We start from the raw sequence: 18,020 nt of genomic DNA on the forward strand, positions 1-18,020 counted from the left end.
TAATATATTTGATGTCTCACGTTTTATTTTGTTGCATTCCATCCCCCTCCCCCCCAGTTCAGATATTTTTATCATAGGGAAGTGACATTTGGGAATCTTGTCACATTTCAGATCCCGGAATCCTTCCACTCTGTGATAAAGTGACATCTAAGACTGTCACTTAAAGGGGAAGCGCCCCGAGTTTGTATGACATCCGTCTTCCCTTGCGGTGTGCTGACCTCTGAAGACAGTTCTGACTTCTTAGTGTTCTTCCTTCCTTGTCAGTCATGTAGGATTTTTTTTTTTAAAAAGTTTGATTTCTTGTTGCCCTTAGCAACCAATCAGCCTGTGATATCAGATCTGAACTGTCGCCTTTCCCATGGTTGTCACACATCATGATTGTAGTTGTGAGATCAGCAGCAGTTCATGGCGGGGGAAGCGGGCCGCGCCCGCTGCGTGGAGGTCCTGGAGTTCATGGTGCCGGTCGGGGTGGGAGGGGTGATGATTATATCCGGGACCTTCAGGTGTCCAGAGGACGTCTCTTCACCTTTGTGACCGATCTGAAGACCTGCAGACAGGAGACCATCACAGAGATCACCAGGGGGGGTCTATCACTTCTATTATTTACATTGTCTATAACACACCACCAATCTCACCATACAATCTCTGTACAATCATATTTACAAAAACTATAATATGAGGACCTACCTGATCTATAAATGTAATATGTATCCAACCACACAGGCCCTCCCATCATATAGCTGCTGTTATTTTTAAATCTGACCTCCGGCCTTCCCTTCAGTCACACACGGTTGTATCGGCTCCTCTCCTGTACTGAAATAGCTTAGGCTGGGTTCACACTACGGTTTTCCCGTCCGTCAGCCGCATACGATTTCAGTATTGAAAACGTACGGGCCCGGACGGGAAAACGTATAGATAGAGAATGCATTGCAAATCGTATGCACTCAGATGCATCCGGGTGCGTACGATTTGCTGGCAAAACGTTTTTTAAACGTCCGCAAAACCGTGTTCAACCACGGTTTTGCGGTCGTTTTTTTTTTTTTTTTAATTCAATACTTTTTTTTATTGTTTCCATACATATATAGCAGAGAAAGAAAAAAATACACATCCATATTCTATATTCAGTGCATTATATGTGCATACAAAAAATTCATTGCATAGGTTAAAAATTTCCTTCAATCCCATTCCCAACCCTCCCTCCCTCCTATCTTACTTTTAAAGTGCATACACGTTTTTTGGTTCTGTTCCTTTCCTTAGATTATTCTTTACCTAACTTTCCCTGATTAAAGTGAGCGGCCTATTTTACATAACCAGTGCTCCCATATTGCATTAAATTTTTTGAGGTTGCCCCTTCTAATCCATGTTCCCCTTTCCTTCCCAATTGTGCTATTCATTACGTTAAACCATTCCTCTACTGTGGGTGGATTTTGTGCTTGCCATTTTAGTGCGATCAATTTCCTCGCCTGAAACAGGCATCTTATAGCTGCTACTAATATATCCCTCTGCCCCATTCTCTCTTCAATGCATCCTAATAGACAAACCCTGGCTTCAAGTTCCAGAGTAGTTCCAAAAGTTGCATTTATAATGTCCAGAATCTTAGCCCAATATCTATGCAGTTTTGGGCATTTCCACATCATGTGGATGAGATCCCCTGTATTTTGACATCTAGGACATTTGTCATCTGACTTCCATCCAAATCCATATAATTTCTTGGGGGTATAGTAGACCCTGTGGAGGAGAAACAAGTGAGAAACCCGTTGTGAGGGGGCTAATGAAACCACTGTCCCCAGTCCCAGTATCCTGTCCCATTGGTCATTTGTTATGAGTCCAATATCCTCCTCCCATCTCTGTTTATTCTTGCTCAGCTTCTCTTTTCCTATTAACTGATCGCTGATCCGTTCGTACAATTCTGATATAAGACCTTTCATGACCCCCGTCTTAATTAGTCTTTGGAGATGCGTGAGCTTTTGCCATCTTACCGGCTGTAATTTAAATTGGGCTTGTAATGCGTGTCTAACCTGTAAATAGGCAAAAAACATAGAATTTGGGATGCCATATTCCCGACTTAGCTCTGAGAAGGGTTTTAATGTGCAGTCTGTGTAGAGTTGTGCCACTCTGGTTATCCCACGTTTATCCCATTCTTTTAATTTTCCCATAGCCAAAATTTCTTTTAAGTTATTATTTTCCCATAGTGGGGAGTATTCTGTTAATCCTTTATGTTCAACCACGGTTTTGCGGTCGTTTTTAAAACAGTATGGCAAACGCATACGTTTTCCTTTAACATTAATGTTAATGGAAAACGCACATGTGTGCGGTTCCATACGTTCCCGTCCGTTTCAGCCGCATACGGTTTTCCATATAAATCGTATGCGGCTGACGGACGGGAAAACCGTAGTGTGAACCCAGCCTTACTCTGATTTCACTGCGCTCTGTGAGCTTCTGATGTAAGGGGGGACTCTGATGGGGACCCTGATATAAGAGGGGACTCTGATGGGGACCCTGATGTAAGGGGCGGACTCTGATGGGGACCCTAATGTAAGGGGGGACTCTGATGGGGACACTGATGTAAGGGGGGGACTCTGATGGGGACCCTGATGTAAGGGGGGACTCTGATGGGGACACTGATGTAAGGGGGGGACTCTGATGGGGACCCTGATGTAAGGGGGGACTCTGATGGGGACCCTGATGTAAGGGGGGACACTGATGGGGACCCTGATGTAAGGGGGACTCTGATGGGGACACTGATGTAAGGGGGGACTCTGATGGGGACACTGATGTAAGGGGGGGACTCTGATGGGGACCCTGATGTAAGAGGGGACACTGATGGGGACCCTGATGTAAAGGGGGACCCTGATGTAAGGGGGGACTCTGATGGGGGCCCTGATGTAAGAGGGGACTCTGATGGGGACCCTAATGTAAGGGGGGACTCTGATGGGGACCCTGATATAAGAGGGGACTTTGATGGGGACCCTGATGTAAGGGGGGACTTTGATGGGGACACTGATGTAAGTGGGGGACTCTGATGGGGACCCTAATGTAAGGGGGGACTCCAATGGGGACCCTGATGTAAGGAGGGACTCTGATGGGGACCCTGATGTAAGGGGGGACTCTGATGGGGACCCTGATGTAAGGGGGGGCTCTAAAGGGGGCCCTGATGTAAGGGGGGACTCTGATGGGGACCCTGATGTAAGGGAGCACTCTGATGGGGACCCTGATATAAGAGGGGACTCTAATGGGGACCCTGATGTAAGGGGGGACTCTGATGGGGACCCTGATGTAAGGGGGGACACTGATGGGGATCCTGATGTAAGGGGGGGACTCTGATGGGGACCCTGATGTAAGGGGGGGGACTCTGATGGGGACCCTGATGTAAGGGGGGAATCTGATGGGCACCCTGATGTAAGTAAGGGGGGACTCTGATGGGGACCCTGATGTAAGGGGGGGAATCTGATGGGCACCCTGATGTAAGTAAGGGGGGACTCTGATGGGGGACCCTAATGTAAGGGAGGGACTCTGATGGGGACACTGATGTAAGGGAGGACTCTGATGGGGACCCTGATGTAAGGGGGGACTCTGATGGGATTATAAACTATATAATGTTGTCCTCGTACTAAATAGTTTGCAGACCCCTGCCTTAGTGCATTGGGGTACCATGTAACAGTGCAAATGGCCCCTCACTGTAACTAAACCCCTGCATGGTGTCTCTTGGCGCCTCCCCTGTATGGTGTCTCTTGGCGCCTCCCCTGTATGGTGTCTCTTGGTGCCTCCCCTGTATGGTGTCTCTGGGCGCCTCCCCTGTATGGTGTCTCTTGGCGCCTCCCCTGTATGGTGTCTCTTGGCGCCTCCCCTGTATGGTGTCTCTTGGCGCCTCCCCTGTATGGTGTCTCTTGGCGCCTCCCCTGTATGGTGTCTCTTGGCGCCTCCCCTGTATGGTGCCTCTTGGCGCCTCCCCTGAGGGTTTCTCAATGTTATCTCTCACACACCAGCAATACATTTGCATTGCCAATCTATAATGTTGCAGCTCTGCATTAGGACAGCTCAGGCCGGGGATGGGGAGAAACAAAGACAACCGCCCCATAGCTGCTGATAACAATAAGAAATGGCTCCCCGGAGTGGATCTGACATATAAAGATGCAGAAGCTTCATCACATGGCCGCCGGGTCACATCCAGAACACAATGGTGCATTGCACGCCAACCTATTTCCTCTTAGGGTATCATAGAGCGGTGGAGACGAGCAGATTGGGGGAGGGGCAGAAACAATATTTTTTTTTTTTATTTCTATCGCGCACTCAGATAAATATGACTAATCTGGAATTTTTCCTATCGATATTGTGACTTATCACCAACTTCCTTCCCCCTTCGTTCTGCCAGTGAAGGAGGGGAGGGGGGGATGCTCTGCTGTGGGCGGGCAACAAAGGGTCAGCCAGACATCTGCACATCTTCCCTGCTGCAAAGGATTCTGGGTATCAGGAAAGCCAAAGTGGTCATTCGGGAGTTAAAGGGTCTGTCTACCCAAAACTGAAGAATGGTTGGTGAATGTTAGAAAGTTAAAGAAGAAATAAACCCTGGCCCGGATTCAAGAAGCAATTGCGCCTGCGTAACCATAGGTTACACAGCGCAATTGCTTACTTGCCCGGCGTTAAGAATGCTCCTGATTCAGGAACATCGTATCGCCGACTGCAGCCTAAAATCTGCGTGGCATAAGGCTCTTATGCCACGCATATCTTAGGCTGCATTCTTGCGGTGGCCGCTAGGGGGCGCTCTCATTGTGATCAGTGTATAGTATGCAAATTGCATACTAACACCGATTCACAATGTTGCGCAAGCCCTGCGTACGCAATTTACGTCGTTTTCGTACGGCGTGTTTAGCGTAAGGCTGCCCCTTCTAATAGCAGGGGCAACCAATGCTAAAGTATACCTGACGTTCGATTTTGACGTAATTTGCGTAAGTGATTCGTGAATGGCGCTGGACGCCATTCATGTTCACTTTGAAGCAAATGACGTCCTTGCGACGTCATTTGCCGCAATGCACGTCGGGAAAGGTTCCCGACGGAGCATGCGCTCTACGCTCGGCGCGGGAGCGCGCCTAATTTAAATGATTCCCGCCCCCTACGGGATCATTTACATTAGGCGCCCTTACGCAGGGCAAATTTACACAGCGCACACGCAATTTACGGAGCTACTGCTCCGTGAATCGCGGGTAGCGCAGTAAATTTGCGGGGGCGCAGGGCAAAAACGTTGCCCTGCGCCTCCGCAAGAAAGGGGCAAATCTACCTATATCCGGGCCCCTGATGGGTTCTACTTCCTTTTTTGCTCCCTGCAAAGTAAAAGCATAATGGGCTAGTATTAGGGGTGCAACAGATCACAGTTAACCTGTGCTCCGAACGGGTCACCCCCTTCGGATCGGAACACACTGTGATCCGCGGGTTGCCATGGCCCCCGGAGCTAGGCCGAAGCCGTGGCCTTTCCTAATGTTATTCCTGCGGCTCTGGAGCTAGGCCGAAGCCGCGGCCTTTCCTAGCGTTATGGCCGCAGCTTCGGCCTACCTCCGGAGGCGCGACCATAACGCTAGGAAAGGCCGCGGCTTCGGCCTAGCTCCGGAGCCGCAGGAATAACATTAGGAAAGGCCGCGGCTTCGGCCTAGCTCCGGAGCCGCAGGAATAACATTAGGAAAGGCCGCGGCTTCGGCCTAGCTCCGGAGCCGCAGGAATAACATTAGGAAAGGCCGCGGCTTCGGCCTAGCTCCGGAGCCGCAGGAATAACATTAGGAAAGGCCGCGGCTTCGGCCTAGCTCCGGAGCCGCAGGAATAACATTAGGAAAGGCAGCGGCTTCGTCCTAGCTCCGGAGCCGCTGCCATCTTGGGACACCCGGCGGCGGCCCTCCTCTGTTTACACCCACAGAGGAGGAGCCCGCACTCGTGGGACACACCGCTCGGGGAGTGTCAGTGTACTACCTGAGGGGGGGTGTCTTGCCCGAGGGGGGGGGGGGGAAGTGTCTGTCGGTACTACCTGGAGGGGTGGGTCTCTGTACTGAGAGGAGGGGGGGTCACTGTACTGAGAGGAGGGGGAGGGGCCACTGTACTGAGAGGAGGGGGGGTCTCTGTACTGAGAGGAGGGGGGTCTCTGTACTGAGAGGAGGGGGGGTCTCTGTACTGAGAGGAGGGGGGGTCACTGTACTGAGAGGAGGGGGGGGGTCTCTGTACTGAGAGGAGGGGGGGTCTCTGTACTGAGAGGAGGGGGGGTCTCTGTACTGAGAGGAGGGGGGGTCTCTGTACTGAGAGGAGGGGGGGGTCTCTGTACTGAGAGGAGGGGGGGTCACTGTACTGAGAGGAGGGGGGGTCTCTGTACTGAGAGGAGGGGGGGTCTCTGTACTGAGAGGAGGGGGGGGTCACTGTACTGAGAGGAGGGGGGTCTCTGTACTGAGAGGAGGGGGGGTCTATGTACTGAGAGGAGGGGGGGTCTCTGCACTTTCCCCAAAGCAGCTGGTCTTTGAGCCCACGCTGCACCCACAATTGGGGGCCCCATGATGGCACTGAGAGTGAAAGATACACAGGGGAGGCACTCTGCCTCCTACCTACTTGATGTCTGTTTACCTGCACTGTCATCATTGTAGGGGCCCCAGAGCATCACTTTGCCCAGGGGCCCATGGTGCTATTAAGACGGCCCTGCTCTTCTCCCATGCAGCCAGCGAGTTGAAAAGCAGGGTGAGGGGCTGAAAATTACTTCTCACCAGACGGGGCCTCTAGTAATTTGGGGGGCCCTCCGCAGCTTTACGGGGGCCCTAAGCGGCTTGCATAGTGAGCCTATAGGGCGGATCGGCCCTGGGTGTCACCTGTGCAGGGATGGTGGGGGGGCATTGTCCCACAGGACTATAAAAGAAGAGCCGCCCATTTTTCATTCCTTTGCCAAACACCTGCCTGTCTCCGCATCTACAGGACAGGAGCAGGTAAGGATCTGTGATAAAGTTCTTGGCTGTGCCATAGCAGTCTATGGATCGCACATTTTACTAACAAATACAAATAACTGCAAAACAAAACATCTCATTGTCTGCACCCCGATGACTTCACAATCCATCCCCCATATCCCAAGTAAAAGCAGAAGCTGGAAAGCCGTTATGAAAATGTATTTGTAGACAGCAGCTTTCACTGGAGAGGCAACCTTCACCTTTTAACCACTTGCCCTCCAGAGATACACTTAAACCTATCTAAGATACGATGGCTTGCGCCGTCCTATCTTAGGGTGCAATATTTAGGCTGACCGCTAGGTGGCGCTTCCATTGCGGTCGGCGTAGAATATATAAATCACTAGATATGCCTATTCACGAACGTACGCCCGGCCGACGCAGTACAGATAACACATTATCAGGCCTAAAGATATTCCATCAAATAGTTGGAATAGTAATGTTAAAGTATGGCCGCCGTTCTCGCTTCGAAATTCGAAAATTTTACGTCGTTTGCGTAAGTCGTCCGTGAATAGGGATTTACGTCATTTACGTCCACGTGGAACTCAATAGGACCGTGCGGCGTACTTACCGGCAATGCACACTGGGTAATAGAGGCGGACGGCGCATGCGCAGTTCCAAAAAAACGTCAATCACGGCAGGTCAAAGCAAATTATCATAAAACACGCCCCCTCAGCCTATTTTGAATTAGGCACACTTGCGCCCACCGCATTTACGCTACGCCGCCGTAAGTTAGGAGGCAAGTACTTTGTGAATACAGTACTTGCCTCTCTGACTTAAGGCGGCGTAGCGTAAATACGATACACTACGCCGCCTTAAAGTTGCGCACCCCTACCTGAATCTAGCTATAAAACAGTATCATTAGCAGTAATCAGCATGGGTTTTTAGAAAGGTTGCTCTTGCCGAACCAACATATTCACATTCTAGGAGGAAGTGAGCTGCCATCTGGACAAAAGTAGGCCAGTGGATGTGGTGAATCTGGATTTTGCAAAAGCATTTGATACAGTCCCCCACAAACGCTTAATCTTCAAGCTGAGGTCTGTAGGCATGGACCATAGGGTGTGTACCTGGATAGAAAACTGGCCATGTCCAAAGGGTAGTGATAAATAACATATACTGAAAATGGCCTAGAGTGGTCAGTGGGGTACCCCAAGGCTCTGTCCTGGGCAGGGCCGATCCTAGGCAGGGTGCACGGGGTGCTCCGCACCCAGGCGCCGCAGAGGTGGGGGCGCCGAAGCTCCAAAGTGCTCCCCCCCCTCCTCCTTGTCTGTGTCCAGAGCTGCTGCCAATCATCCCGTACACTCCCAGAAATGCTCTCCGAGTGCCACCCTCCAAGTAGCCAAAGATGCCACATATGCCCCGCCCCCTGTAATGTGCTTCTGCTCCCAGAGCGCCAAGGATACATTGGACAAGTACTGATCTATGGGGACACCTGATGTGGGGGGCTCTGATGGGGACACCTGCTGTGGGGTGGCTCTGATGGGGGACACCTGCTGGGGGGGGCTCTGATGGGGGACACCTGCTGTGGGGTGGCTCTGATGGGGGACACCTGCTGTGGGGTGGCTCTGATGGGGGACACCTGCTGGGGGGGGCTCTGATGGGGACACCTGCTGTGGGGTGGCTCTGATGGGGGACACCTGCTGGGGGGGGGCTCTGATGGGGGACACCTGCTGGGGGGGGGCTCTGATGGGGGACACCTGCTGGGGGGGCTCTGATGGGGGACACCTGCTGTGGGGGGCTCTGATGGGGGACACCTGCTGGGGGGGACTCTGATGGGGGACACCTGCTGTGGGGGGCTTTGATGGGAGACACCTGCTGGGGGGGGACGCTGATGGGGGACACTAATGAAGACTTCTTAGGGGAGCATCTGTGTTTGAGTCGTAGCCATAGAAACATTTGTAAAGGGGAGGAGTTAGTAAGATGACCACGCCCATGTGTGGGCGCCAGAAATATTTCTGCACCCAGGCGCCTCTGACCCTAGGATTGGCCCTGTTCCTGGGTCTAATTCTGAGATGTTTGAGAGGAGAAATGATAACGATTTACAAATATCTCAACGGTGATCCCAGCGTAAGTATTAAACTTTTCAGTCCCAGGGGGTGTAAGAGGCCACGGGGCCACACGATGAGAGTGGAAGATAAGCGGTTTAACCTTAAGCTCCGTAAGGGATTTTTCACTGTCAGAGGGGTAAGGATGTGGAACTCTCTTCCACAATATGTGGTGTTGGCAGGAAGTGTGGATAGTTTTAAAATACTCTTTGATGGGCATCTTAACGTAAACAATATACGGGGATATGGGAAATTATTTTTCTACACACTCAAACCTACACAGGTTGAAATGGACCGACTGATATCTTTATTCAACCTTACCAACATGTAACTATGTATCCATATGACATTTTTATCATTTTTTTTTCCACACAAATAGAGCTTTCTTTTGGTGGTATTTAATTACCATTGGAAAATAAAAAAAAAATGTTTTTCTTAGTTTCTGATGTAAAATTTTGTAAATAAGTACTTTTTCGTCTTCACTTATGTGTACTAATGGGCACTAATAGGCATTGATGAGGCGGCACTGATATGTGGCACTGATGGGCACCGTCAAATCCTGCTTACACTGTGATTGGACACAGCTAGTCACATGGTAAAGAGCCACTGGGATCTGCTTTTTTCCCCAATCTGTGGCACTGGGCAGAGTATCTCTCTCTCTCTGGTGGCACTGGGCAGCTTGTCTCTCTCTCTGGTGGCGCTGGGTAGCATGGCTCACTCTCTGGTGGCGCTGGGTAGCGTGGCTCTCTCTGATGTCGCCGGGTAGCGTGGCTCTCTCTCTGGTGGCGCTGGGTAGTGTGGCTCTCTCTGGTGGCGCTGGGTAGCGTGTCTCTCTCTAATATGGCTGGGTAGTGTGGCTCTATCTCTGGTGGCACTGGGCAGCTTGGCTCTCTCTCTGGTGGCGCTGGGTAGCATGGCTCTCTCTCTGGTGGTGCCGGGTAGCGTGGCTCTCTCTGATGTCGCCGGGTAGCGTGGCTCTCTCTCTGGTGGCGATGGGTAGCATGGCTCTCTCTCTGGTGGCGCTGGGTAGCGTGGCTCTCTCTGATATCGCTGGGTAGTGTGGCTCTCTCTCTGGTGGCGCTGGGTAGCGTGGCTCTCTCTCTGGTGGCACTGGGTAGCGTGGCTCTCTGATGTTGCTGGGTAGCGTGGCTCTCTCTCTGGTGGCGCTGGGTAGCGTGGCTCTCTCTGATTGCTGGGCAGCGTGGCTCTCTCTCTGGCGCTGGGTAGCGTGGCTCTCTCTCTGGTGGCACTGGGCAGCATGTTTCTATCTCTCTATCTGGCTCCCACCCAGCACAGTCTCTCAATCTCTCTGTTGATCGAGCTGTAGCCAATGGGGCCGCCAACCTTCAGGACTACATGTCCCATGATGCTCTCCTCGCCTAGTCTCCTTTGATTGGCCCTCAGTTATGGCCAATGGGGAAGAAACTGAGCGGGCAGGAAGCTGGGCGGGGAATCTGGTGAGAGCCGCCGTCTCTTCTCCCTGACAGGAGAAAGGGGGGGGGGGGGGCGAGGGAAACATCCATAGGTGTGCGCAGCCTTTGGCATTAGGGTGTGCACCCCAAAGCTCAAACACACTCTACTGAACACTCACAATGTTCATTTAGAGAAGGAAGGGGCCGGTAAATGGCATATTTACCGGCCCCTTCCCCCACTCATCCTAAAACATCCACAGCAAAAACAGGTGGGAGAGGAGGGAAGCCGGCAGTGCTGTGGGGGGGAAGGAGGGGATCCAGGTCAGTAGGGGGATACTGCACAGGGTGATTAGGGTGTGCCTGGGCACACCTGGCACACGCCTATGGAAACATCTGACAGCCCGCAGCTCACTTTTCTCCTGACACAGCGCCGCCAAGTTCTCTGCTGGACCGAGCAAGGAAACGAGCCCGCAGTCACACTACACTGATGGGGGGCTTTCCAGCACCTTGATGGTGTCACCCTGCTGGCTGCCCGCACACCCATAGCGACGCCACTGTGCTGAATGTGCCGATCCAATCCCTGATTCCGGGGGGGGGAGGGGCACTTGACCCCAGGGCTGTCTTAATGAGAGGGCACACCTGGGCACTGCCCAGGGGCCCCAGCTGCATGGGGGGCCCTGCACTTTCCCCAAAGCAGCTGGTCCTTGAGCCCACGCTGCCCCGAAATTGGGGCCCCATGATGGCACTGAGAATGATAGATGCAAAGGGGAGGCAGTCTGCCTCCTACCTACTTCATGTCTGTTTACCTTCACTGTCATCATTGTAGGGGCCCCAGAGCATTACTTTGCCCAGGGGCCCATAATGCTATTAAGACGGCCCTGCTTGACCCCCCCTTGCCCCTACCTGCGGACGCCCATGAGTCAAGTCTGATCAACTTTCGCAGTTTTGTCTTACCTTTTAAACAGGACGCTCTCAGCCCCATGGTGTCATCAGTCCTCATAGTTCAACCATGTCAAAAAAAATAAAAAACAGTCTCCTGGTCTTGTAAAAAGAGCGCAGTGCGAGGTCATATGACTTGCGTCCGATCGATTTTTTTTTTTTTGTTCCGGTGAAGCGCGGGATCTCTACCTGAGGAGGAGAAGATACAATGTGGCGGGCACACGGTGAGATGCTTGGCTTTACACTCAGATCGGAACTCAGTAGGCGAGTCACACGATAGCAGCGCACGGCGACAGAAAACCGCCGGCTCTGCCGAAAATAAGATTACAACAACCAGCTAAGAAAAAAACAAACAGCTCTGTAAACCGCTCGCGCTGCAGAGAGCTGCAAAACTTTTTTTTTTTTTTTTGCACGGCAAACTACAAAGTCTCCGTTTCCTGTGACTCTGTTTATTTTTTTCCTCCCAGCGGGCGAAGGGCAACGCAAAAAAATAAAAAGACGATCAGAGAAAAGAACGCAGCAATTCAGATCGTCTTTGTATTTGTTTTATTGACATATGTTGTGTGTGTGTGAGATGAAAAATAAAATCAATTCTATAAATACTGGAAACAAAAATAGAATTTTATTGTAACCTAGGCAACGACAGAATTTTCTTTTTTTTGCTTTTATTGATACATTAGTAATCTAAGAAAGTGACTATACAAATAACACACTCCCCTGGGGGGGTGGGGTCAGAGTTTATTTTATCTTTTTTATTTTATAAATATCATGTTGTTACATTGTTTTTCCGAATTAAAGTGGACCTGACATTATACATAGTGGCCCAGATTCAGAGAGCAATTGCGCCTGCGTAACCCGATGACCGCTAGGGGGCGTTCCCATTGTGCTCAGTGTATAGTATGCAAATTGCATACTAACACCGATTAACAATGTTGAGCGAGCCCTGCGTACGCAAGTTACGTTGTTTCCGTCCGGCGTGTTTAGCGTAAGGCTGCCCCTTCTAATAGTAGGGGCAGCCAATGCTAAAGAATACCCGTCGTTCCCGCGTCGCCAAATTTGAATTTCACGTCGTTTGCGCAAGTGATTCGTGAATGGCGCTGGACGCCATTCACGTTCACTTGGAAGCAAATGACGGAGCATGCGCTCTACGCTCGGCGCGGGAGCGCACCTAATTTAAATGATTCCCGCCCCCTACGGGATCATTTACATTAGGCACCCTTACGCAGGGCAATTTTAAAGAGCGCACACGCAATTTACGGAGCTACTGCTCCGTGAATTGCGCGCAGCGCACATAATTTGCGGGGGCGCAGGGCAAAAACGCTGCCCTGTGCCTCCGCAAAAAGGGGCAAATCTTGCTGAATCCGGGCCACTGCTGTACTGTACATGCTCTGTGATGTGAAAGGCCGGGACAATGGGGGGGGGGGGCAGCTGTCCTGGGCATTGCGGTATCCTGTGAGGTGGGGGGGGGGGGGAACCACGAGGAGATTTAGGGGGAGGTGATTTGCATTAGGAGGAGGAATTTGGGAGGCAGCAGGGGGGAAAAAATGCCAGAAGGGGAAATTTGAGGTGGGGGGGGGTGGGGTGTTATGAAGGGGAATGGGGGGATGTTTGTGCCAGGAGGGGAGATTTGGAGTGGGGGGTGAGGAAAGAGAACGTGTACTTTGAGGGGAAATTCAAGGGGTGGAGGATTTCTGCTAGGAGGGGTGATTTTTTTTTCTTGGGGGGGGGGGGGGCAATTGTGCTGGGGATATTTAGGGTATGGAGTGGGAAATTATTTGTACTAAGGGGGCGAGGGGATTTCAGCAGTGTGTGGGGGGGATTTGTACTGGGAAGAGGGGGAGTAATTTGTGCTTCGGGGGGGTAATTGTGCAGATTAGTGCTTTTTTCTTTTTTAGAGGGGTGATTGTGCTAGTAGGGATGATTGGGGGGAGGAGGGGGTCATGCTAGGAGGGGGAATGGGAGGGGGGGGATTTGTGCTAGTAGGGATGATTGGGGGGGGGTCGTGCTAGGAGGGGGAATGGGAGGGCTTTTTGCTAGTAGGGATGATTGGGGGGTGTCATGCTAGGAGGAAGAATGGGAGGGGGTGGGAGGAGATTTGTGCTAGTAGGGATGATTGGGGGGGGGGGGGGGTTCGTGCTAGGAGGGGGAATGGGAGGGGTGGGGGGATTTGTGCTAGTAGGGATGATTGGGGGGGTGTCATGCTAGGAGGGGGAATGGGGGGATTTGTGCTAGTAGGGATGATTGGGGGTGTGTCGTGCTAGTAGGGATGATTGAGGGGGTGTCGTGCTAGGAGGGGAAATGGGGGGGTGGGGGATCTTTTTGCTAGTAGGGATGATTTGGGGGGTGTCGTGCTAGTAGGGATGATTGAGGGGGTGTTGGGCTAGTAGGGATGATTGGGGGGGTGTCATGCTAGGAGGGGGAATGGGGGGTGGGGGGGTCTTTTTGCTAGTAGGGATGATTGGGGGGGTGTCGTGTTAGTAGGGATGATTGAGGGGTGTCGCGCTAGGAGGGGGAATGGGGGGGGCTTTTTGCTAGTAGGGATGATTGGGGGGGTGTCGTGCTAGTAGGGATGATTGGGGGGGGGGTGCCGTGCTAGGAGGGGGAATGGGGGGGCTTTTTGCTAGTAGGGATGACTGGGGGGGTGTCGTGCTAGTAGGGATAATTGGGGGGGGGTGTCGTTCTAGTAGGGATGATTGGGGGGTGTCGTGCTAGTAGGGATGATTGGGGGGGGGGGTGTCGTGCTAGTAGGGATGATTGGGGGGGGTGTCGTTCTAGTAGGGATGATTGGGGGGTGTCGTGCTAGTAGGGATGATTGGGGGGGGGGGGGTGTCGTGCTAGTAGGGATGATTGGGGGGGGTGTCGTTCTAGTAGGGATGATTGGGGGGTGTCGTGCTAGTAGGGATAATTGGGGGGGGGGGGTGTCGTGCTAGTAGGGATAATTGGGGATACGTGCTAGAAGGGGATATATTTGTGCTAGTAGAGGGATTTGGAGATTTGTAGTGGGGGAGAAAGTGTACTCGGAGGGGAAATTTGAGAGGTGAAGGATTTGTGCTAGGAGGGTATTTTTTTTTGCGGGGAGGGGGCAATTCGGCTTCACAGACGGTCCTCTACTGCGCATGCGCCAAGCGCGCTGCGCTTTCTAACTGGCCCAGGGACGGAGGAATCAGGAGGGGGGCCGAGTTTCCGGGGGTGCTGTCTCCCGGAAGTGGGGAAGGGTACCCGTTCCCCCCTTCCCCATAAAAGGCACCGGGGGGGGGGGGGGGGTGATAGATAAGCAGGGGTTTCACTTTTGGGTGGAACTCTGATTAAATAAAAAATAGATAACAGGGCCATTGAGTAGTGAATGGATTATTTTTGGAGATAGAGGATTTTGTTTCGCACCCCCTTAAAGCCCCCACCCAGTTGTATTTTATTCTGTTTATTTTTACCCAACTTTTCCGTGTCTTTTGGACAGACATGCGAGGCTTTGGTTCCTCTTTGTCGGAGAGCAAGTCCTATATGATAGAGAGTTCTATCGGTATCACTCCACTGGGAGATCATGGGGGCGGGGCCATGACACCCTGTACTCACAGTCATAGGTGTGCGCAGCCTATTGCATTAGGGTGTGCACCCCAAAGCTCAAACATACATGCCTGTGTCTAAATATAAATAGGGCAGCAGGGCCATGGACAGTTTCAGTGGGGCAGAGGTTGGTGTCAGTAGTTTTTTTTAATTACAATTTTATTTTTTTATACATTTTTTTAATTATTTTTATTTTTAATTATTTTAATTATTATTATTATTTATTTTTTTTACATTTTTTTATTATTATTTTTTAAATGTATTATTATTATTAATAATATTTTTTTTATTATTATTATTAATTATTTTTTTTTACATTTTTTTTTATTATTATTATTATGATTATTATTTTTAATTTTTTTTTATTATTATTATAATTTTTTTAATGTATTATTATTTTTTTTATTATTATTATTATTTTTTTTTTATTATTATTATTTTATTTTTTTTACAATTTTTTTTCTGAGCCCCATTGGGGGGGCTTTGGTGAAATACCAGGGGCCAGATTCACGTAGCTCAGCGGATCTATAGATCCGCTCGATCTACGTGAATTAAGATCCGCTCCCGCAAGTTTAGGAGGCAAGTGGCTAATTCACAAACCACTTACCTCCAAACTTGCGGCGGCGGATCCTAAATCCCCCGGCGGGAATTCAAATTCCGCGGCTAGGGGAGTGTACTATTTAAATCAGGCGCGTTCCCGCGCCGATTTAAATGCGCATGCGCCGTCCGGGGAATTTCCCGGCGTGCATTGCTCCCACTGACGACACTAGGACGTCAGTGGTTTCGACGTGAGCGGGACTTGCGACGCGCGTGTTCGTGAATCGGCGTACGCAAACGACGTTGGAAAATTCAAATTCGACGCGGGAACGCCGGCTATACTTAACATTGGCTGCGCCTGCTAAAAACAGGGGTAAGTATACGACGGGAAAACCGCTACGGAAACGACGTAAGAACACTGCGACGGGTCCGCGTACGTTCGTGAATTTGCGTATCTCGCTGATTTACATATTATTTATCGTAAATCAGCGGGAACGCCCCCGGCGCCATTTTTAAATTGAAAAAAAGATCCGACAGTGTAACACATTGTAACACTGTCAGATCTCAGCCCTATCTATGCGTATCTGATTCTATGAATCAGGCGCATAGATAGGACCAGTGTAAGTCAGAGATACGATGGTGTATCTGTAGATAATACACCGTCGTATCTCTTTGTGAATCTGGCCCCAACAGGTCCATGATGTCTCACTTTGGAGAAAAAGAAAGGGACTGAGGACAGAGATTCTCCGGTCCCTTTTCCTTGCAGCCAAGCAGCAGGGGAAATCTGCGCACCACAGGGTGATTAGGGTGTGCCCAGGCACACCTGGCACACCCTGGGCCAGATTCAAGAAGCTATTGCGCCCGCGCAACCATAGGTTGCGCGGCGCAATAGCTGTTTTGCTCCCGCGTAGCGAATGCCCCTGATTCAGGAACATCGCTACGCGGACTGCAGCCTAGGATATGACAGACATAAGCCTCCTTATGCCTTCATATCTCAGGCTGCATTCTTGCGTTGTCCGCTAGGGGGCGCGGCCATTGTGATCGGCGTATAGTATGCAAATTGCATACTACCACCGATTCACAAAAGTTGCGCGGGCCCTGCGCACGCAAGGTACGGAGTTTCCGTACGGCGACTTTAGCGCAAGGTTGCTCCTGCTGTAGCAGGGGCAGCCAATGCTAAAGTATAGCCGCCCTTCCCGCTCGTGAAATTTAAATTTCACGTCGTTTACGTAAGTGAATCGTGAATGGCGCTGGACGCCATTCACGTTCACTTAGAAGCAAATGACGTCCTTGCGACGTCATTTGCCGCAATGCACGTCGGGAAAGTTTCCCGACGGAGCATGCGCTGTTCGCTCGGCACGGGAGCGCGCCTAATTTAAATGATTCCCGCCCCCGGCGGGATCATTTACATTAGGCGCCCTTACGCCGGGCTATTTAGCATATCGCCCGCGCAATTTACGGAGCTACTGCTCCGTGAATCGCGGGCATTTCAAAATATTTGCGTGGGCGCAGAGCAAAAATCGTTGCCCTTTGCCCACGCAAATATTGCACGGATCTACCTGAATCTGGCCCCCTGTGCGCACGCCTATGCTCACAGTCTGTCCTCAGTCTTCTGGGTTGGGTGCGCACTGTATGTACATCAATTCTGTATTTGCCTGTTTTACTAGCATTGACGGTCGCGAAGCAGTTTGGGAGGGTGGAGTCAGCGTCACGGCGGTGACCCCCCCTTCCTGGAAGCAATCCCGGGCTGATATTCCGTAATATTTACTGTTGTGGAACGTCTGACTGCATTACGTGTTCTGTGACCCCCTCCCCCCCCCCCCAGGAATGCAGCGCAAATCCAAAAATATAGTTAAAGTTTAACAGCCCTGAAGGTCTTCAGAGGGCGGATTGTAACACAGCGATAGGTGAGAACACGTCCTTATCCAGAGGACGAAACATCTGTGGGGGGCGGCCCACTTCCAGGAACCCTGTGCTTAGGAGGAGTATGGGGGCCGCCCCTTCAGAAAATGCTTGCTTTCTGGCAGTCTCTTGCCTTCCAAACTTTGAGCTTCTCATCTAGAACAAGCATGCGGCAAGCGCGTCGGCAATCCTGAGCCGCATACAAGTCTTTGTAGAAGGGTGGAAGGTGCTACAGCTGCAGAGGTGGGGGTTACGGTCACATCTGATCCTGAGGAAGTCAGCAGAGATTGACGAAACGTGTCGAGAGATCAGTCCCGGGGATAATGTATGGTGCGGTGTATATTTTCATGTTGGGGATGGAGGTGCACCAGATCACAGACAACTTTGACGCCCCATGTCTGTGGTCTCCAAACTGCGGCCCTGGGGCCGGATGCAGCCCTTTGCTTGCCATTTTCCAGCCCTTTTCCTCCCACTGACACCAAGAATGGGATATAATTCCTGTTACTGACATCCACAAGGCATTATTTCTCACATTGACACCAACAATGGGGCACTATTCCTCCCACTGACGCCAATGATGGGGCACTATTCCTCCCAGTGACACCAATGATGAGGCACTATTCCTCCCACTGACACCAATGATGGGGCACTATTCCTCCCAC

General features: G+C 51.2%; 1 long non-coding RNA gene across 1 annotated transcript; it reads right to left on the reverse strand.

Annotated features, from left to right (window-relative positions):
- Positions 1-3: 3 nt before the first annotated feature.
- On the reverse strand, positions 4-11,754 carry LOC120917839. The gene is made up of 2 exons (XR_005744241.1): positions 11,374-11,754; positions 4-547 (listed from the first exon to the last, which is right to left on the reverse strand). It is a non-coding gene; the product is annotated as an uncharacterized LOC120917839 (long non-coding RNA).
- Between the last annotated feature and the right edge of the window lie 6,266 nt (positions 11,755-18,020).

The sequence above is a fragment of the Rana temporaria genome, chromosome 11 (genome assembly GCF_905171775.1).
Source record: "Rana temporaria chromosome 11, aRanTem1.1, whole genome shotgun sequence".
NCBI classification, from domain to species: Eukaryota; Metazoa; Chordata; class Amphibia; order Anura; family Ranidae; genus Rana; species Rana temporaria.